The sequence below is a fragment of the Eschrichtius robustus genome, chromosome 6, assembly GCF_028021215.1.
Source record: "Eschrichtius robustus isolate mEscRob2 chromosome 6, mEscRob2.pri, whole genome shotgun sequence".
Lineage (NCBI taxonomy): Eukaryota > Metazoa > Chordata > Mammalia > Artiodactyla > Eschrichtiidae > Eschrichtius > Eschrichtius robustus.
The window spans coordinates 114,329,609-114,343,679 of record NC_090829.1 but is presented as its reverse complement, the minus strand read 5'-3'; positions in this window follow the sequence as shown (position 1 = coordinate 114,343,679).

Sequence of the window (14,071 nt, the reverse complement as noted above, 5' to 3'; positions counted from 1 at the left end):
GTTTGAGGCCATTCTTATTTACAGAATCCTATGAAGAATTCAGTGTTACTTATCAATATTGTACATTATATCATGATAATTAGTTACTCAAGTATTCCCATTCCACGTATTCTTCTTTTGCAAATATTATTCCACGTATTTTGCACGTATTATTCCACGTATTCTTCTTTTGCAAATTAAAGACCATGTATATGTAGGTTGCAGCATGAATGTCAAATAAACATTACTTTTTTTTCCCAATAAGATTCCTTAATTAAGATACAATTTATCAGTTAATTTTAATTAAGTTATGTAAAGCTTTAAAAATCCTCTTTTTAAATAAAGGATTTCCGTGTTTTCAAAGATTCTCATTGGAAGCCAATGATTATTAGATCATAATTTCTTGTTAGTATATGCCAGCGTCTTCATATATAGCTGTCAGAAGCTCAGTGTTAACTAAGGGCATATTGTAGATTCTATAAACATTTCACAAACATTGTCAGGAGCAGCTTGTAAAGGGAACTATTGACTGACTCTAATTGTGAATGTAGTGAGATAGAAACTTGTAAAACTTAGAGTTGACACCCTAGCATCTTGCTAATTTTCACATGATTGTTATATTATGCAACTAGTTGTCCAGATAAACTATTGTGACTTTCAGAAACCTAATGTGATCACACAGCAATCACAGTGGGGATCAACAGGATGACTGGTGAGAAATATTAAAAGACTGACTGTATAATACATACTTCAGACAAAAGGAAAATTAAGAGTATTTGATAATACCAAACTTTCTAAACAGCTTCATGCTTTTAATTAAAAGCTGTACTGAACTGACTGTAAGTTACCTCTCTTTCTCTCTGTCTCTCACACCCACACACACACAAACACACACACACACACACACACCCCTAATACGTAACATCTAATGTTACTCTAAGCCATATTTACTGTTTACATCAGAGGAATTAAGTAAAAATATCTATTAAATATATTTTACACATGAGATCATTTTTTAAGTTCAATAATTATGGATCATTCTGATAAATATGCTTTCTTTTTAACCTCCTCATTAGAATGACAAAAAGTCAAAGTCATTTTTGGTAATCAAAATGGGAAAGTGGCATGAAACCGTAATAAGGGAAAGCCAGCTGAGGGGCCTGCTACAAGACAATACCATGTATAATTGCTCCTTAATTATGCAAATTTAACAAATGGCAGAAGGATGGTTGTATTTCTTGATCAAGGCTGCCTGCCAAGCTGACAAGCTGGCGTCAGTGTAGGAAGGAGCCTACTCTATGATCCTGACTGTGGCATCTCCTTCCACATTGCCAAAATATTTTTTGTGGAACAAAGAAATTTGTTGATTTGCTAAGACAAGTTAAATTTATGTTTTTGGTGTAAGTGAATATCCCCAGTAGCATCATTAACAAAGTTTTCTTAAATACATCGTTAATTTTTTTTTTTAAAAATAAAGGCTTAAAGACCCCAGAAGAAACCCAAATAATAATTAGCATATATTTGTATGTAGGATAAGTTTGTTGCATAGTTCTTCGTGAAAATACTCTCTGCACACAAAAGCTTTTGCAAGTTAAAAAAAAGTTATTGGAAAAGTAAATGTGAGTTATCTTTTAATATATTAGTTAAACAAGATATATAGGAAAATGATTATTACTGTTTCATTTTTACACCATGGTTTTGTACACACCTTAAAATATCTTAAAATTTGTTTACTAATTGTAAACAAATAAGTACTTTAAAATTCATTTATTCATATGCTTGCACTGGGACTCTGTAAGACAGAGATAGCCTCTAGAAACATTGCTTTCTTCTTGGCTCCTGATATACAGTGGCCTGAAGTCCCCCATTGCTCTCAGGCCTTCTCTTCCTAACTTAGCACCTACAGGCACTTGCTGCTCTCCTGAGATAATGGACGATACTCCTGCAGGATCCAAGACTCCCACAACTTCAAAATGGTAGATTTGGCCTTTGATGAGCCACACTGAGACATACTTTCCAATACATCCATGAGGGAGATAACTTTAATGAAGGAAAAATAAAGTTATGTGAATAATTCCTTTCCTTTTCTCAAATGCATTTATTTTACTACCGTTTTTTGTTTGTTTGTTTTTAATTGAAGTACAGTTAATTTATGATATTAGTTTCAGGTATACAGCATAGAAATTCAGCATTTTTGCAGATTATGGTCCATTAAAAGTTATCGCAAGATAATGGCTATAATGCCCTGGGCTATACAATATTTCCTTGTTGCTTATATATTTTATACATAGTAGTTTGTATCTCTTAATTCCATACCCCTGACTTGCCCCTCCCCCCTTCCTTCACCCCTTTGGTAACCACTAGTTTGTTTTCTATGCCTGTGAGTCTGTTTTACTACTGTTTTGAATGAGGAAGAGAAGTGGCATGTTTTAGCATCTTGCCAGTGAAATTTACCGCTCTACGTATTCTAGTTTGTAATAGGCACTAGAATAATTTCCTGCTTCTTAAGCAGCAAAATCTGACTGCTAGACTTTTGCCACTCCACACAGGGTCTTGGTAAGAATGTATTTCAATAGGTCAGGGAAAATTCCTGAACAGCTTGTAAGAAATAGCATACACAAAGTTGCGAAGAATTGAAGAATAGGAGAGAAGAAAAAATAAGGACCAGGAATATGTGGTAGTAGTGATTTAAAATTAGACTGAAAGCTAAATTAGGGTGGAACCAGTAGTAGGAAATGTGTGTAGAAGGATGTCCTTCATTGACATATTTGCCTTAATTTTGTATGTTCAAAAAACACTGTCTACTTGAAATAGTCTTATCACAGGTAAAATGAAAGAAAAACTTACAGTGTCTTTCTCTTTGGAGGCGTGATAGTATGCATCAAACACCAATCAATTATCTATTCTATTTATCAACCCTAATCCTGGGGTTCACAGTAATAGCATCAGGATTTTATAAATTTCTGTAGTAAAATACTTTATTCATTCAAAATGGGATTAGCCCAGGATAGTTTTAGTATCTGTGAAACACTGTCTTATTGAAAAACCTATTCATATTTTGTGTATTTAAATATGACCAGATATATATTCTTAGCAACAAGCATGATATTCTGAAAAATAAAGTAAAATAAAGAGAAAGCTAGGGATCGCAGGCCATGTACAGCATGAATCACTGATAAAAAACTGAATATGACCTGAATTTCTGGAACAAATATACATACAACATGTTTAAGTAGATGATCCCAAGTCCTTTTAAAGCACTTTTGTATAAGTTATTTTGCTTCTTGGGACTCATATTTTGAGAGGTTTTCTTTCACTCAGTCTTAAAACAAAGGAAAGAATCTTATATAGAGAAGTTCAGCACTCACTTGTTTGTGTAGACAGATGAACAAATGCCTTTATAAGTCTTATTCTCCTGTATCCCCTGACTCTAAATCTTAAAGGAATATTGAATGCATAATTTTCAGAGTCATATTTTACAAATGGCATTAGCCTGCTAATGACATGGCTGATTATATTGTAGAAGTAGATCACTAAGATCCAGCCTTGCAATTCAAAAAATTCTTAGAAAACTCTGTATGGTATTGTTTCATAAGAGGGGATCATGATGAAATTCTTCAGTGTTACCATTTGATTATACCACACTTGGTATTTACAACAGTCCAAGGGTATGGAAAATAAAACACAGAACCAATGAGTCTTCAACACTACATAGTATAGATTGTTAAAAAGCAACTGCTAATATAAAAGTGGTCCAAATCCTTTAACAAATTCAGTAAAACTGTCTCTGCACGGTCTCTAACAGCTACAGACAACATCAGGCAGCAAAAACTTGTAGTACTAATGTGTGGGTTCAAAAGGACACAGCACAATCTCTTTAGAAGTAAGTCCATCAGGAGGATGCATATTTGAAAGACATTTAGAACAGAGGTTCATGTCACCTGACATCAGGTGACCAATCTCATGATCACATAATGACAACACAAAGTCATATTGCCACCATCTCTATAATGTAACCAGAATACAAGTACTTCACTCCTCTTCCACCACCACCATCATCCTGGTCCAGCTCACCATTATTATCACTTGCCTGCATTATTGCAATAGCTTCAACTGTTTTTCCCATTTACATTCTTCCTTTTTTTTTTTTTTTTAAGATTTTTTTTGATGTAGACCATTTTTTAAAGTCTACTGAGTTTGTTACAATATTGCTTCTGTTTTATGCTTTGGTTTTTTGGCTGCGAGGCCTGTGGGGTCTTAGCTCCCCAACCAGGGATTGAACCCGTACCCCCTGCGTTGGAAGGTGAAGTCGTAACCACTGGACTGTCAGGGAAGTCCCTTCCCATTTACATTCTTGCTCCTTTATAGTCCCCTTTCAAAACAACATCTTCAATGATCTTATTAAAATATGAGTTAGATCATGCTTCTGTTCTGCTCAGAACTATCCAGTGGTTCCTCCTTTATTTCAGAATTAAAGATGTAATTCTTATAGCAGCCTAAAAGGGCATTCACAACCTGGCCCGCTCTCTGATCTCAGTCCCAACCCCTCTCTCCTTGTTCTTTTTGCGAATGCCTACTGGTCTTCTTACTGTTTCAAACACCCTGCAAGTTCCCCCTGTTAGAACATTCTCCCCCAGAAAGCCATATAGCTTACTTTCTTGAATCCCTCAAGTTTCTGCTCAACTATTACTTTCACAAATCTGATGCCTCACTGAAAATTGTAACACACCCTGTTTTACCCCATTTCTTTTACCCTGATCAAATTTTATTTCCATGACACTTCTCATATTCTCTCTTGCTTTAAAAGTTAATTTGGGGCTTCCCTGGTGGCGCAGTGGTTGAGAATCTGCCTGCTAATGCAGAGGACACGGGTTCGAGCCCTGGTCTGGGAAGATCCCACATGCCGCGGAGCAACTAGGCCCGTGAGCCACAATTACTGAGCCTGCGCGTCTGGAGCCTGTGCTCCGCAACAAGAGAGGCCGCGATAATGAGAGGTCCGCGCACCGCGATGAAGAGTGGCCCCCACTTGCCGCAACTAGAGAAAGCCCTCGCACAGAAACGAACACCCAACACAGCCATAAATAATAAATAAATAAATAAATAAAAATTAAAAAAAAAAAAAGTTAATTTGTATATGTGTTGTTTATTTTATGTCACTTCCCTCTCCACATCACTAGATTGTAAACTCTGTAAGGACAAGAATTCATGACTATTTTTTTAAACTAATGCTCCTCCAGAGCCTAGAACAGTGCCACGCATGTAAGAAAATGCTAAATAAGTATTTATCATTCACGTAACATCTTAATTCACATAACAATGAAGTTTAGTAACTTTATTATAGTTAGCATGTTTTGGCCAGAAGACCTTACTCTGCTGTAGTGTTTTTTGCTTTCTGTACATTTAGCTATTAATATTTAGTTGAGGCACCTCAACACTATTTTCTTATGTGGAATTTTGCAAAGTTACTGACTTCTTTCGGAATTAGAATGATTCATCCATTTGAGGTTATAGAGAATGTTATGAATGAACTCTGAATACACTCCCAGAGAATTTTCCATTCCTTATCATAAGGAGATGGTCCACAGAACCTTTTGTAAAGGATCTGATTCAAACAACTAGGAATCAGTGTCAAAACACCCTTACTATTTTCAAATAATAGGAAGCTATATGTTATTTAAGGATTCACTCAAATTCCAAAGCCTGGAAAAGTATCAATCCCTCAGGATTAATCAGTTACAAAAATTCAGATATTACTCAAAGGAAATTGTCTGCGGAACCTGAGTATTTATAATTGGACAATGCATATCAAACCAGTTACATATATCATATAATCCACTGTGATAGTCCTTTTGATGTGTCATCTTGGCTAGGCTACCATCCCATTATTCAACCAAACACAAATCTAAGGGTTGCTGTGAAGGTATTTTGTAGGTGTGATTAAAGTCCATAATCAGTTGATTTTAATTAAGAGATCCTGAAAGGATAACCTGAATGGGCCTGATTCAATCATTTGAAAGGCCTTAGAAACAGAGCTGGGTCTTCCCTGTGGACAGCAGCTTAGCTCAAGGGGAGGAGCTCCATCCAGCTTTCCTGCGGGCCTGTCCTACAGATTTCAGGCTTGCCACAATCATGCAAACCAATTCCTGGCAATAAATGTCTTAATACATAATTTCTACTGATTCTGCTTCTTTGAGTGTACCCTGACTGATACAGCTACTAATGCCTCAAGGTAATATAAGACTTGGTGGAGCTAATAAGGGCACAGAAAGCTGCACACATAATCCATGGCCTGTGGCCAATCCACTTCTGTTAGAAATGAGCAAAAATTGGAAAATCTTTTCAAACTTGCCCTTGAGTAAATTTTGGATTGTTGATTATTTATGATGGCACTGCAGAAACTGAATATTCATTACTCATCAAGTACCTTCATTAGGAATTTTTATTCTCCTAGAGTTATCTCCTGCAGTTAGAAAACCCGTTTTTTCAAAAAAATAATTTTAAGCCTAGTAAATCATATATATTTATGAATATATATTTTATATATATATATATATATATTTTTTTTTTTTTTTTTTTTACACCTCAATCAGGAGATAAAAAACTTTCATGAAATCTCCCACTAGGATGTAAGTTGCATGATGGAAGGCAGGTTATTAAAGTTTGTGTGTGTGTGTACACAACTTACGTGTTTTTTGCTATTCAGCCTCTTCCTCCAATTTTCTAAGCATCCATTGTGCTTTTTTAACCTTTTCTGTCTGCCCTTTAGGGGGAAGGCTAGTATTTTACTAAGTGCCCTTTGAATATTCTCATTATTTTGTATCACATGTCTTATTTTAAAAAAAATAAATTTATTTATTTTTGGCTGCGTTGGGTCTTCATTGCTGTGCGCAGACTTTCTCTAGTTGCGGCAAGTGGGGGCTACTCTTCGCTGGGGTGTGCAGGCTTTTCATTGTGGTGGCTTCTCTTGTTGCGGAGCACGGGCTTTAGGCACACGGGCTTCAGTAGTTGTGGCTTGCAGGCTCCGTAGTTGTGGCGCGTGGGCTTAGTTGCTCAGCGGCGTGTGGGCTCTTCCTGGACCAGGGCTCCAACCCATGTCCCCTGCATTGGCAGGTGAATTCCTAACCACTGCGCCACCAGGGAATTCCTCATATGTCTTATTAATAATGAACTTATTAATAATAAACTCAACTTCCAGCAAAAAACAAAACAAAAAAATTTACATTTGGAGTCTATCCTTTTTGTTTCTCTAGCCATCTCAAAACCTGTGTGTATGTGTGTGTGTGCATGTGTGTGTGTGCAAGTGTATACAAGTGTGCGTATACATGTGTGATAACATTTTATAAAGAATAGAAACTACTTTAAAAAAAATAAAAGAAAATGGAGACCCAGAAAAAGAAAAGTTTGTTCACTAATATATCTTCATTGCCTAAATCAGTAAGGAATCAATATTTGTTGAGTGGATGAGTAATTTACACTCTTATGGAAAAACGTAAGACATCCAGGGACATCTTAGGCTTCTGAATTAATGCTAGTGGCAGTCACATTGTGTGAGATGACAGGCACATATCCATGAGTCTCCAGTGTTAAGAACAAAGACTATCAACATTCTGGCTACTCAGTTTCTAATAATGTTTCCTAACGGAGGCAACCTGTGCCAAACCATGTCATTTTCTGCTGGTCAAGGTATAGTTAATTTTATTGATTATTACATCAAATAATGGTGTTTTAGGTATCAGAATCAATAACACAACGGCATTTCCTAATCCTTCCAGATCATCTAAGCTCATGCTGGTCATTTTTTGAAGTAAAACATTTTTGATTTACTTTGTTTATTCTTAGCTACTTCCAATTGCTCATGTCAATACAATTCCAGGAATTGCAAGGCAGACATTTACTCTGTAGCAGGAACAATATATAGTATTTAGCCCACTGTCTACTCTATTAAACTGCTTTATATATATCTGCACACTGTACCTTTATCAAGAAATCAACGGCACTACTCTGCTCTTCTAAATTCCTAAGATTTATATCTTCACAACAACTGTTACGAGTATCATCATTTTGGAGAAAATCTTTTCACGTCAATTATGAAAGTATACAATAGCCTCTGATATGGCACTTTGCCTCTCATCTGTCCTGGCTAGTAACTTCCCTTCTCACTACGGCTTTATCAATTTTTTTTCTTAAAAAAAAAAAAAAAAACCAAAACCAAAAACTTTCATCAACTCACATCTTTTTTCAGTGACCCTCAATTTTCTACTAATGCAATCTCAAAATTCTGCTCTGACACTCAAAGACCTTGTAGAAAACATGGTTTCCTAAATCAGAATGCCTGTGCTTGAATTTTGACTTTGCTGTTTATTAGTCGTATGGCTCATTCAAGTTACTTAAATATATTGTATCTTCTTCATCTGTAAAATGAAGATAGTAATAGTGTACATGTCATGGGGTGGTTAAGAGGATTTAATGAATTAATGCATGGGAAGAATTTAGAATTGCGGCTGTCAAATGGTGACGACTGAATAAATTTTAGCTACCACCGTCATCATCAGTATTACAATAATTATTTATAAATTGTACCACACGTTGGTTAGGTAGAACCTACAGTTTTGGGGAATGTGTACTTTAATATGGATAGAGGCAATTTACACAGCTACGAGCTTAGAGAGATGTGGCATCGTCCCGCTTTAGCTCTGCTGACACGACCATGCAAGCCGGTGTGTTATTTGGTTAACAGAACGTCCAGAGAAGAGGCAACAGAGATAGTCTACCTCATCAGAGAGAACATTCATTTTCTTTTTTTCCAGTTTTAATCATCACCCTGCTGAAAGAAACACTTTGCTGCTGAGTCACGACTTTTTGTCTCATATGCTATGATAAATACTGTTTTCTCTAGGTTGTTTCTATTCTCAAAAATCCTTGAGAGTTAAGAAGAGAGAGATGAGAATACCTTGAATCTAAAACTAAACTTGGCAGGGATTCCTTTGCTTTCCTTTCCTTTTACATCTCAAAACAGTAACGTGCATACCCATTTTATCTCTCTTCCATTAATCCTCAAAACCACCGCTCTGGCCAGTTCATATTACTATCGCCAAAACTCCTAGGTTAATTTCTGCCACTGATATTTTATCTGTTACTCTTCCTTTGTAGAAATTTTTTTCTAATGTTTGGAGGTCTAGTTCAAGTGCTATGTGTCCAAAACTCTTCAATAGCTCTAGCCACTATCAAACTCTCTATTCATGACCATTTGCTTATTTATTTATTTATCCAATATTGACTCAGTGCCCTCTATGTTTCAGGCACTCTGCTAGGAGCAGAGGATGTAGGGGTGGATAAGATAACAAGGGTTCCCAGTCCTGAGGGGAGCTTACTTTAAGGAAAAATGTATTGTCATTATTCATATATAGGTGTTAGGAAAGTATGCTAGGAGAGCATTTAAGGAGACGGTTGTTTAAGGAAGCCTTGATGGGGAAGTGATATTTAAAGCTGAGACATGAAGAATAAAGATGAATTGGTTAAGCAAAGCCCTAGGGATAAAGGGGAAAGAAGACACTGGCAGCACTGAAAACAATGATTTAGGTAGAGGCAATAAGTGTTGAAGATCGCAAAATGACAAGAATGGAGCTGCTGAAGAATTGAAAGAAGACCAGTGTAGCTGCAGCCTAGATAACCAGCGGGACAACAATGTTATGAGTATTGAAATATTAATGACTTGGATCACCCAAAGAGTACTTATGGGTGCCAAGCATTTGGATTCAGGACCATGTTATATAATAGTGATAAATATTCATTTCATTATTTTATTATGATACATTTGTTTCATAGCTCTCCATACAGTCCATACAGAGATTCTATACAGGATATAAGATTAAAAATGTAGGGCTCTTGTCATTTATTTCTTTTGTTTGCTTCACACACATATTGTAGACAGTAAGTGTTTGTACAGATTACTCTGTAGGATTCCATTTTAATCCTATTCGGTCTTACTTTTTTTTGTTTGTAGAAATGGACACACATACACATACACAGACACACACAAAGGTTTTAAATATTATATGAATAGAAAAGTCTTCAAATGAAATCCAAATAGCAGTATAATTACTTGGACTACTTGATTTTAATCAGTGTAAAAGATAACTCTCTTCCAAGACTAAAGACTGTAAGTGTTTGAAACCCAGAATAAAATCCTCCTATGTAGGCACTATTTAATTACATACCTTAGGGTAGGTAAATTTTGTAAGTACGATAAAACCACATTAAAAGAGACTCAGATCTGGTTTTTCCATTTTAGGAGCAGATCAAATGTTAGAAAGGAGTGGTGAGAAATAAACAACCTAAGTGCATTTTATTACCTCAATTCAAATTTCACAAGTTTTAGAAGTCTTACTGTGAAAGGCATAATTAGCAAAGACAGTTTCCTAGATTTATTGAGTATACAAAAATAAGGATAGGTTCTACAAAACTCTGAATTTAAAGTTTAGGGGAAAATTATATAAATATTATTTGAACATTGATACTCTTCATAATTTTAATTTATAAAAATGTAAATAAAAGGTTTAAAAACCCTAAAATGTGAAATTTCATCAGAGAGAGAGAGAGAGAGAGCGTTACTAACAAAGAAAACAATACGTACAAGTGCTGAGTCTTAGCTATCTGCATATCCTCTAGTACAGCTCTTTCATAAAATATTCTCACTAGATTAGAGTTCACGGCCATTGTGCCAATCAAGAATAAGGAGGCAAATGAAACCTCCAAGCTTTCATCCTAGGGCCTCATTTACCTACTAATTACTGATGAAATCATTATAGGCCTCCATCAGTTAACACACCACTCATTTCTGTTAACACATGAATGCTGTCAGGGGCCATGGTGTGCTATTTAGGTTGCTATTTATCAGAAAATTTAAATGTGTTTCCAGGTCAGTTAGCAATCAAAGGTCATTCTTCTCTTCTTAAAATAATCCAAGTAAAGTAAACACATCAGCATTAATCCATATAATCTACTAATAGGGCCCATTACCTAGGTATCTAAAAAATGTATCTGTAAAATGTGCATTTTAACTAGGAAAAGACCTGAAATGTTCAGGTAGCTTTGTCCTTAAATTGAAAATTACCATCCTCTTTATACAGCAACCTAAATTCAATTTCCTTTCCATTTCAAAACTAAAGTAATGCAAAGTTTGGCCCATTTGCTGCGAATCTATCTTAGAGGAAAAATGTTGCCTCACATGTACTTTCGGACATAGATGTTATCATTACCAGTGAATTTAACAAGTTATCTTTTCTCTCTCAGGAATTTAAATACATATTAAACAAACCTTCCAGTAAATAGTCAAGAAGGCTAAAGGATAAATATGTTAGGAAGTATATAGAGTTGACTTTTCATCAATTTGATTTTCATGGTGTACATTTGCATCTGTCTGAAATAATTTATTTTTCATACTTATGACTGTTACTTTTTAACAGAGTAATTTACTTTATATATAACGTTCCTTCATTTAGAGAGACTTTATGTGGTTTATATTATGCAGTTGTGTGCTGGATCCAGATGTACTTCTTCACAAGAGCTGGTGGATACATTTTCAGGAATTTTATGAGCTAGTTAACAAAATCCATTATTTAACAATCTATTATTAAAATTAAATTATAAAAATTGATAATTAAATATGTTAAAAATAATGCAGAGAGATACTAAAAACTCATCATTTCCTAGTTATTTCACTACAGTGTTACTATTATCATGCCCTTGATGGTGTTTAAATGTATTTTATCTGACTGGAGAAACACTATATAACAGTGTGCTACTGAGCACGACTTCTCAACTTTTCATTTGGTGATGTCACATTATTGTACATGGTGTAAGTATACATGTCATGGAAATTGGAAAAAACTACACATCACTACATAACAGGGCTTAACTTATTGTTTTGTTCATTGTCTAGACTTAAGAAAGTCATGAAGAAAATGTTAATAATGCAGCTTGGACTTAAAAATGTGTCATTTCAGGAGTCATTACATTGTGAATAACACACGAAAGATAAACTATTCTTCCATTATTCAAAAATTATTAACCATTTCAGCAAAGAAGTCATTCATATTATTGACAAACAAGTGAAGTTCTTACATACATTTTTACTGTAACATTTTGTCTTATTTGTTAGCATAAATGAAAATATCAACCAACATTCACGTCAGAACTAGAAATGCAACCACAGGTTGGCGATGGATACAAAAGTTAGAGAAAATCAATAAAAATATTCTCTAAGAATCGACCAACTATATGAAATCTACAATAATAAGTATGGTATATATACAATATTATTACTTATAAATTATGTGCCATACATCCTTATATCAGTATTATACTAAACACGTACACACACACACACAGACACAGACACACACACACACACACACACACACACACAAAACCCTTCCCTCTGGAGAGTCCACTGTTAAAACTTTTACCACCATATCACTGCTTAAATGAATATATAAAATATAAAAAGGCAATATATAAATTAAAAATATGTGCTAAAGTAAAACAAAAGAAGAGGCATAAAAATGGAGCCAGAAGTGAAACTTGTAACAATAACAAGAACAATAACATAGATTATCAAAGCCTACTAAGGTTCTATGGGTAGACTAAATCTGCTCTAAACTTTCTAGTAGATGCTGTGAAAAATAAGACCCGATAGTTTACTAGTTCATAATGTTTATTAAAGGAAAGCATACTGATTACTTAGAAGAAACTATTTTTGATCCTACATTTATTTGTAGGGGTTTGGGCCAAATTCTGTTCTTCAGGTTGTAATGAATGACTACCACATCTCCAAACGAATAAACAAACGAAGGAAATAATCACCTTCTATCTTCTAAAAGTCAAACATCTTTATTCTTTTAATTAAATCTTTTTATTCTATTAACTAAACCATCTTTATTCTATTAACTAAATTGTTCCAGTATTCTGTATTTAATGGTCCCCTCAGGAGACAGCACCCCTGGAAAAATCTTCTTCCTGAACCTACCCTGGAAGGAATGCCCATGTTCAACTGGGAGAGCTGATTTCTAAGTTCTCTGAAGGAGGGATTATATCAGAGACTGTCTTCATTTTTTTTAGTTTGGCACGATCTCAGACTCGACACATAGTTGTATTAAGAGAGAGTACAAAACTGCACTGCTCCCAGTTATAAATGTGTATCCCATTATTGTCATCTTTTTAATCCTATATCTTTCTAGCTATTCCTCCCACTATATCAATCCTGTGAACTGTGTGACTGATTATATGGAAATACTCACCATTTCTAGGATATGCCATACACTTAAATGTATTTTCTTCTGCTTATAACATGTACTCTTTCAGTCTGAAATACGTTCCTATCCTTATCTAGGATCAAAGAATTTCTGTTTACTGTTCAAGACTCAGGCCCACATGCTAACTCTTGATCCTCCCACGAAGAGTTAAAAGCTTTTTCTTCTCTGTTTCTAAAATATACTTCTTGAGTATCTGTTTTTAAGGATTTTGTTAAGCTAAGTAATTCAGCTGTTTTCATATTCACCTCTATGAGACTGAAGGCTCTTTGAGGTGAGGTCTGTGTCTTTGTAATGAACACTAAGAGTGGAAGCGTTTTACGTGGATCAGGTACTCACAAATGGATGACAATTACACACTGATGTGCAATGATGGGTGAGGACAATCACTATCTTTATAATCATTATTAGACTTTTATTTCATAACTTTATAACAATAACTATTATATTAACTATTATAATAACTATTATAGTAACAATAACTATTATAACAAGCTACAATAACAATAACTTTATCTGACTTTTATTTCATCATTAAGAGTCAACCATAATGGCACAGACAAATAGCAACACTTGGGTTCATCTTCCTCAGAATGATAACAATCAGTGAATACACTTGTTAATAACCACATTTTAAGAAAGCTTACTTCCCAATGGGACAAAACTGATTTTTCTATAGAACTTTTAAACTGCTCACTTTTAAAGGCTATAGAATAGTATCAGGTAAAACCTAGCTCTTAGTAATCAGATGTTTAAAACCAGGGAAGAAAGGGGCTAAATTT